The following is an 8,803-nucleotide window of genomic DNA, read 5'->3' as shown; positions in this document are numbered from 1 at the left end:
ATGCTGTGTGCACTGTATGCCAGCTACTGGAGGCTGTGTCTACTGTATGATGGTCACTGCAATGCTGTGTGCACTGTATGCCAGCTACTGGAGGCTGTGTCTACTGTATGATGGTCACTGTGATGCTGTGTGCACTGTATGGCGGCCGCTGGATGCTGTGTCTACTGTATGTCGGTCTCTGTGATGCTGTGTGCACTGTATGGCAGCCACTGGAGGCTGAGTCTACTCTATGATGGTCATTGTGATGCTGTGTGCACTGTATGGAGGCCACTGGAAGCTGTATTCACTGTATAGCAGTCACTGCGATGATGTGTGCACTGTATGGCAGCCATTGGAGGCTGTGCCTACTGTATGACGGTCATTGCGATGCTGTGTACACTGTATGGCGGCTAATGGAGGCTGTGTCTACTGTATGACGGTCACTGTGATGCTGTGTGCACTGTATGGTGGCCACTGGAGGCTGTGTCTACTGTATGTTGGTCACTGTGATGCTGTGTGCACTGTATGGCGGCCACTGGAGGCTGTGTCTACTGTATGACGGTCAATGCGATGCTGTGTGCACTGTATGCAAGCTACTGGAGGCTGTATCTAGTGTATGACGGTCACTGTGATGCTGTATGCTGGCTACTGGAGGCTGTGTCTACTGTATGATGGTCACTGTGATGCTGTGTGCACTGTATGCCAGCTACTGGAGGCTGTGTCTACTGTATGATGGTCACTGTGATATTTATGGTAATACTCCCTAAACCAATCATTTCTTGTTTTGACAGCAGTACATTTTAATAGGGTATATACCGCCGGACATTACCTACAGATCCTTTCACTACTGTAGGCTAAGGTGGTGCAGCCATAGGTCGAACTTATTATTCCCACATATACCACAGATGCTTGATTTGATTGAGATATGGTGAATTTGGAGGCCAGGACAACACCTTGAAAACTTCATTATGTTCAATAAATCATTCTAGAACAATCTGTGCAGTGTGTCAGGGTTCATTATCCTGCTGAAAGTGGTCACTTCCATCAGGGAATACTATTGTCATGATGGAAGTGACCTTGTACACAACAATGTTTAGGTCGGTGGTATGCATCAAATTAACATCCACATGAATGACCAGACCCAAAGTTTTCCAGCAGAACATTCTGAATCATCACACTCCCTCCACCAGCTTGTTTTCTTCGCACAATGGTGCCATCTCTCCCCTAAGTAAACAGCATACGTATCCAGCGGGTTGACATTATGCAAAAGAAGGTGAGGTTAACGTCATTCACTTTATAAGGGAGTGGTCATAATGGTCTGGCTCGTGAGTGTATACACCTATCAGGAGCCATGTCATTTGCTGTTGGAGGACTAGTGTAATGATCCATGCTGATGTTGATGGTCATCATCTTTAGCAGAATGGAATATTGCAGTTTAAAAAAAAAAGGCTTTAAGTAAATAAATGTAAAAAAAAACATGCAACCTTCCAAAAAAGTGAACTAAGAACAGTAGTAGTGGGGGAACGAACAGAGTGAGGTTCACCGTGCAAAAACCACTATAAGAACTAGGCTATGAGAGGATGCACAGTTAATACAATAAGAGGAAAACCCCCACATTCCGACACCTATGCCAGGGCATGCTGGGATCTGTAGTTCAACAGCAGCTGGAGGTCCGCTTATTGCCGACCACTGCTGTATAGGAATGGGGTCTGAAAAAATTATGTGGGCATCTTCACCTATACAAAGATTGTGTTGGTGTCATAAATTGTTCAAATTGCAACAATTGAACCTACACTCTCGCAATTGCATGTGCTCATTTTCTGAGCATATATAGTGCAAATTCACGTAATATACAGTACAGAAATGGGCGTACATTAAACCCTGCATCAGCCCCAAAGTGTGTTGTAAATATACATTGAATAGGAACAAAAAAAACACAAATAGGAGCATATTGATTTTCTTGGATAATTTCCAAATCCAAGTGTGGGCATGCACCTACTGTGTTATTGTACATTTGTGCCAAAAAGTAAAACTATACGCACTTGGAGAAATTACACCATCAGCAATGATGCTGTTGCAAATAATCCCTCCTCACAAATCTTGTCCTCATGCCAACAAAAGTGAGGAAAGGGGTTAGTATTGCACGCCATTGTGGCTGCTAAATGCATTTTTAGCATAAAGTTATACTACCAAGAAACAATACAAAATAAACAATTAAAAATAAATAGCATGATCTAATGCTTTGTCACATAAAGCGGTGGTTATGTTTAAAACAATAACATATAAAAGGCAAACAGATTGTGGCAGTGATGTAACTGGATGTTTGGAATAATTAAATATATGGGCAAACATTGATGGGTAGCTAAACATATTTCCTTATTCCCTTGTTTACCAGTCAGCTGAGTACTGTACAAATCTGTAAAAAAGGAATGTGTACATAAACATAATTACTTGTTCCAAGTTGCTTGAAATAAGGCTTCCCTCATGATAGTATGCTGATGTAGGAGTAAAAGCTTTCTATTAGCTCTTAATTTACACCTCATTAATCCTGAACCTGATGGCCTTGAGATAAAATCAGGAGCCAACTCCTGTGACACTCAGCAGTAAACACAATCATGTTCCATACAAAACATCAATGAAACATTTTCTTCTATTGACTTATAAAGGTTACAGAGTAGGAATACATAGTAACCAGCATCTAACATGCAACCATAAATTGAGACATAAATTGTTTATGTTGGAAAGCATTAAAGAATGCTGCCTCCTGACCCTCTAGCACAGGCATGTGAGACTCAAAATACCAACCGGGCTGAATATTCAAGTGTGTGGGCCATAACAAAAAAAAAGTCTTATATGCAATTCTGGAAGGTTTATTATTAATAAAAACCAATGCAGTGCCCCATGAATTTTTGTCCATTATGCAGTGCCCCTTATGCAGTGCCCCAGTAATACCCCTTATGTTGTGCCCCCAATAATGTCCCTAGAAGTGCCCCTTATGCAGTGCCCCCAGTAATCCCACTTATGCAGAGGCCCCAGTAATGTCTCTAGTAGTGCCCCTTATGCAGAGCCCCCAGTAATGTCCCTAGTAGTGTCCCTTATGTTGTACCCTCAGTAATGCCCCTTATGCAGAGGCCCCAGTAATGTCTTTAGTAGTGCCCCTTATGCAGAGCCCCCAGTAATGTCCCTAATGCAGAGCCCTCAGTAATGCCCCTTATGCAGAGCCCCCAGTAATGTCCTTAGTAATGCCCCTTATGCAGAGCTCCCAGTAATTATATGCAATTTTGAAAGGTTTATTATTAATAAAAACCAATGCAGTGCCCCATGAATTTGTGCCGATTATGCAATGCCCCTTATGCAGTGCTCTAGTAGTGCCCATTATGGAGTGCCCTCAGTAATGCCCCTTATGCAGAGCCCCCAATAATGTCCCTAGTAGTACCCCCAGTAGTGCCTCTTAAGCAGAGCCCCCAGTAATGTCCCTAGTAGTGCCCCCAGTACTGCCCTTTATGCAGTGCCCCAGTAATGTCCTTAGTAGTGCCCCTTATGCAGAGCCCCCAGTAATGCCCCTTATGCAGAGCCCCCAGTAATGCCCCTTATGCAGTGCCCCCTGTAGTGCCCCTTATGCAGAGCCCCAAATAATGTCCTAAGTAGTGCCCCTTATGCAGATCCCCCAGTAATGCCCCTTATGCAGAGCCCCCAGTAATGCCCCTTATGCAGAGCCCCTTATGTTGTGCACCCAGTAATGCCCCTTATGCAGAGCCCCTTATTTTGTGCCCCCAGTAATGCCCCTTATGCAGAGCCACTTATGTTGTGCCCCCAGTAATGCCCCTTATGCTGTGCCCCCTCCCAGTATAGAACAGGCCCCACTCGCCTGTGCAGTACTTACCTTTCTTCACGATGGCCGCTGGACACTGCTCCAGTCCACGCCATCTTCACTCCCACCATCCCGCGTAGACGCTGGCGCTGACTGGATCTAATCCAGAGCGGCAGGTGCAGTCTCATCTCATCGCGGGAGACACGGGTGACATCATGACGTCACCTGTGCGCTGCATCACTGGGAACGCTGGCCTCTGAAGCGATCAGAGGCTTCTGATCGCTTCAGATACAAGCGTTGCCAGCTTTAAATAAAGTAAACACTGCCCGATCGGAGCTGAGCTCCGATCGTGGCAAAGGTGTGGGCCACATATTATATATATGTGGGCCCGCACTGTCGGGCCTCATAAAATGTTTATTTTGGCAGCATATTTGACATGCCTGCTCTAGACCAAGACGGTTATGACCTTTACACTTATCCAGACCTGCTTCTTCCCCCTTCCCACCAAACTCCTTCCCCTTACTACTGTATACTTAATGTATGTAAGGACCTACATCAAAGCTACAAACAAATGAAAAAATAAATAATATTAGCTATGTAGTAGTAATACATAGCTTTGTACTTATTTAAGCTTTATAATTAATCTCACTATGTTTCCACAAATTTCCATAATTACTAATAATGTAGCATAGCCTAATAATAAGACGTAAACAGTGTTATTTATTACTATTATACTTTAATTATAAAGCGCCAACATATTATGCAGCACTGTGCAGGGAATCGGTATGAAATACCGCCAGCCGCAGAGTTCCCAACAGCGCTGGAAATCCCAATCGTCGATAGGTAAGTACTTATTAACCTAACCTAACCCCGTAACCCTAACCCTCCTTAGGGGTGCCTAACCCTAATCCCCCCTCTAAGTGCCTAACCCTAACCCCCCCTTCCCCGCTACCTAAACCCCCGGGGGGGTGCTTAACCCTATGTCCCCCCCGGGTGCCCTAAACCTAACCCTCCCCCCCGTGGCTGTCCGCTCACGGCGCCCGGCATCCCTTCGATCGGGATGCCGGGCACCTGTCTCCTGGCGTCGGGGAAATGTCAGGCGTCTACATCTAGATGCCCGGCATTTCACCCTCGCCGGTATTAAGGCAGCCGGCTTCCCGATTGTATACCCTGTGCAGTGATGGGATAATGATACAAATACATAATATACAATGCAACCACCACTGCTTAGCCTAGCCCACCACAGGAAGTGAAGAGGTTAATGCCAACATTGCGGATCAGTGTGGGGGAACCTGCCTGCATGCTCTATTGTACATACTCCTAGAAAACATTAGTGGCAGCGCAACTTGAGAAACATCGGGAAGAGTATCACGTACCGACAGCGGGAAATGAAGGCTTGCGCACAAATACACTAAAGGAAAGCTGTGACACTGTTCAGTTAAGTTCTGACGCCTCCTGCTGCATTACCAGAATTGCAAGGACAGAATTGTAAATCTGATTGCGTGCAGTTTTGCAATCCCGTCCTAAACTGAATCAGGCCCAGATTACAGAACATATTCCCTTTCTTTCTATTTTTATTATTTTTAAATGTCTATTTTGTATTGTTAATTATATTATTATATTATTCTATGTTTCACATTTTGTTCAACCCTATTATGATAATTATGTCTGGCTAATAATAGCCAGCTGTGTTTTATTTTTGTAAGTGTTCCTGATTATTAAATGATTCCTGACCCTACAAATAGTATGGCACAATAGGATACCACTATCCTCATTTCCTCTGATGAAATGACCAGTCGTCATAGGTCGAGAAACGCGTCAGAAGCTTTTGATTATACCTTGCCGCTGCAGTCTGATAGACTAATCACCTTGCCGCACTAACATTGGGGGCTTGGAGTAACTCTATCCTCAATTCCCCAGCCAGCTCATCAGCATTGGGAATACAGCTGACCAGCACTGATCACAATAGCACTGAGACTGGCCCCTCTAGCAGCTTTGTGACTGGTCTGCTGGAGAATACTGAAAATGAAGGAGCCAGCCTGAGACACATCTTGTATGCCTACACGGCAGACAGGTGCAGGAATCACAGCCAACCGCTTTATATTGTCACCACTATAAAGACCTGAATCAGCTGACACAAAGGGCTAGATGGAGGAACCAGGTGATCGTGACCACCCGCCCTGATAGCAGTCTCAAATCATACATCGATCTGGATCTCCTGACCTGCAAGCGGGTGCTGTGAATCTCAGTTAATGCACAGATAAAGAAGCAGTGAGTGCACTCACAGCCTCTAGCAGAGATTTTGATCTACAGGGCCAGTATAACTTGCACGTTGATATTGATATCACCATTACTGTATATTTAGTTAGGTGGCCCGATACTGTGATTCCACATTAAGTGAAAATTAGCTGATGATCGATACACAACATTGTGGATAGATCTGAGAGAAAGGATTCATGCCAGACAAGTGGAAATTGTTACAATTATGTTTATTTAACCAAAATTGTTACAATCTGCAACGTAGATACAATGTTGTAATACCAATGAGTACTGGTTTCTCTTTGGAGATATATATATATATGGTCCTCAAGGCTCCTCAACAAACAGTTCAGGTTTTAGAGCTATACATGGTTGAGCACAGGTGGTTAAATCAAATTGACTGAGGTTCTAATTAATCTACCTGTGCTCAACCATGGATATCTCTCAAACACATTTTGGACCCTAAGAACGGTTTTTATTGCCTAAACATATATAAATTTAAATCTATATATTTTACTATTTTTTTTACATAAGAACATATGTGATTATGTCTTGTGCAGTGGCATTAGGGATATTTATTTATTTATATCACTTGATTTTAAAACTGATTATGTCAATTAGATTAAAAAAATATATTTTAATTGATTTCAATCTCTCTCCATGTTCTGTTTTCTCTCTGTTTGGTATTCCTGTAAGACTAACCTGTAAAAGGATACTTATATAGGCTTGAGCAGTAAAGAAATTAGGCAGTATTTTGAAACAAAAGAAAGAAATAAGACTCCACTCAGTAAAAATGACATATTATAATGGTAGTCCCTAGGTATAGGTGAGGCACACCCTCTATACTTACTTTTTGGGACAAATCAGCATACAGCACAATAGGTAGTAGTGAGAGACAATGAACACAGTACAGTAGGATTAGCCTGATAACTTTACTTTATGTTTTGTGCAAAAGGTATTACAATACTGTAGTGGATATTTTGGCGAAAAGTTTGAGATTCCAATTTATAAAAAAATGAAACTAAAGCTGTGTACAATCTTTATTTAAATACTACGGCTCTTAAGAATTTAGTAATAGGAAAAGCATTATATTTAAACTCAAACTTTCCTTTGATAAATTAATAATAATTGTAATAGTTATTAAATTATTTGTATGCTACATTATATAAACCCTCAGTGCTAAATCAGAGAGAAACATAACAGCCTTTGCTAGCCAACATACTAAACAAGGTGATGTCAACAGAGAATGGTCAAACACAATGATGTGCCTTACGTACTCATTCTAGAAGATTTGGCATGGTCAATAATAAAGGTTTTTTTTTTTAAAGAAATCGAGAGAAAAATTCACAAGGTTTATTTTTCCCAGTCTTCCTGCTCTGGGAAATGACTGTGTCTACTACAACAGGGAGGCCTCAAGTACTAGGAAAACATGTCATAACTAGCACTGCTGCAGAGGGCTGCTAATACAATAACACAGCTTCTGGTGTCAAGGTTTCAGTCTGGGTGAGAGCCATGATAGGAGCGTTACAGGGGTATTCAATATGGGAGCGATAACATCATTTTTGCGTTATCGCACTTTTGACGTCATTATCACAGGTTTGACTTTTACACCGTATTCAATTTCAAAGACTTATCACAGTTTTGAAAAGCCTTTGATAAAAAACGGGGATAACTTTTCACCATTGAATAGGTATAAAAAAAAAGTGCAAAATTGGGGTTTAGGGTTGCAGGCTTAAAAAAAAAAAATAGCCTGCACCCCTGGGAATGACATTTAAAAAAGAACTGTGTCAAAAAAAAGTTTTAAAAAAATAGGGACACCCCAAAAAATTTATTTAAAAATTGGGGTGAAAAAAAAAATGGGAAAAAATTGTTTAACAATAGGGAAATAGGTTCAGCGCTATTCTGCAAGTATGCGGCAGGTGTTTTCTAGAATAGAATTATAGCGGCAGGTGCACAAATGCAGAATTTTTAAAAACTTACTTTAGGGACATCAAAATATGCTAGTACCCATTTTCATGTACCCCAAATTTGATGGGACCACTTTAAAAAACGAAAAAAATAACCTAAGTGCTCTTCTACATCACTTCTTCAATGTCAGGAAAAAAACACCTGCTGCGGCTATTTAAATCCCCTACTTTCAATTAATGGCTAAAACGGGGGTACCCATAGTGATCCCCCATGTTTTTACAACTTTAGGGGGGTCTTACAATTTTTTTAAGGAAAAATTCGTAACTTTACACAAATCCAACTTCGGAGTTTCCCATTTTCGTTAATTTTATATTGAATACGGGTATAAGCGGGAGCACGCCCGATACATTAACGCAGGTAAAAACTCCGATATGAAACATTAACTTCGACAGTGAAGTTAACGTTTCATATTGAATACCCCTCATAGTAGAATAAATATTTTACAGATTTAGTTATCACGGTTTGCAAACCCTTGAAGTCTTTGTGTGAAATGCAGGCCCATGGGTTGTAGCCAATTCAACATTACAGACACCTTCTTGGGTTCCGCTCGAATGCCACCTGCTGAAATGATCTACTAGAGGAAAGGAATGGAACCCAATCTTGATACATTTATTTTAAAATTTGGCATAACTGGGAACTGCAGCAAATTATTTGACTGGACATTCAGTTAATGGCAGATAGTTTAATTATTCTTGTTTTGATCACATCTTCTCATGCACCCTGGTGTTAGCTCATTAAATATAACTTGTGTCAGTAGGTTTCCTAGGTGTTTTATAGCTGATATGC

This window comes from Taudactylus pleione, unplaced genomic scaffold, assembly GCF_031769625.1.
Source record: "Taudactylus pleione unplaced genomic scaffold, aTauple2 ptg000093l, whole genome shotgun sequence".
NCBI lineage: Eukaryota > Metazoa > Chordata > Amphibia > Anura > Myobatrachidae > Taudactylus > Taudactylus pleione.
The sequence above is the reverse complement of the archived record's forward strand: the minus strand, read 5'-3'. Positions refer to the sequence as shown.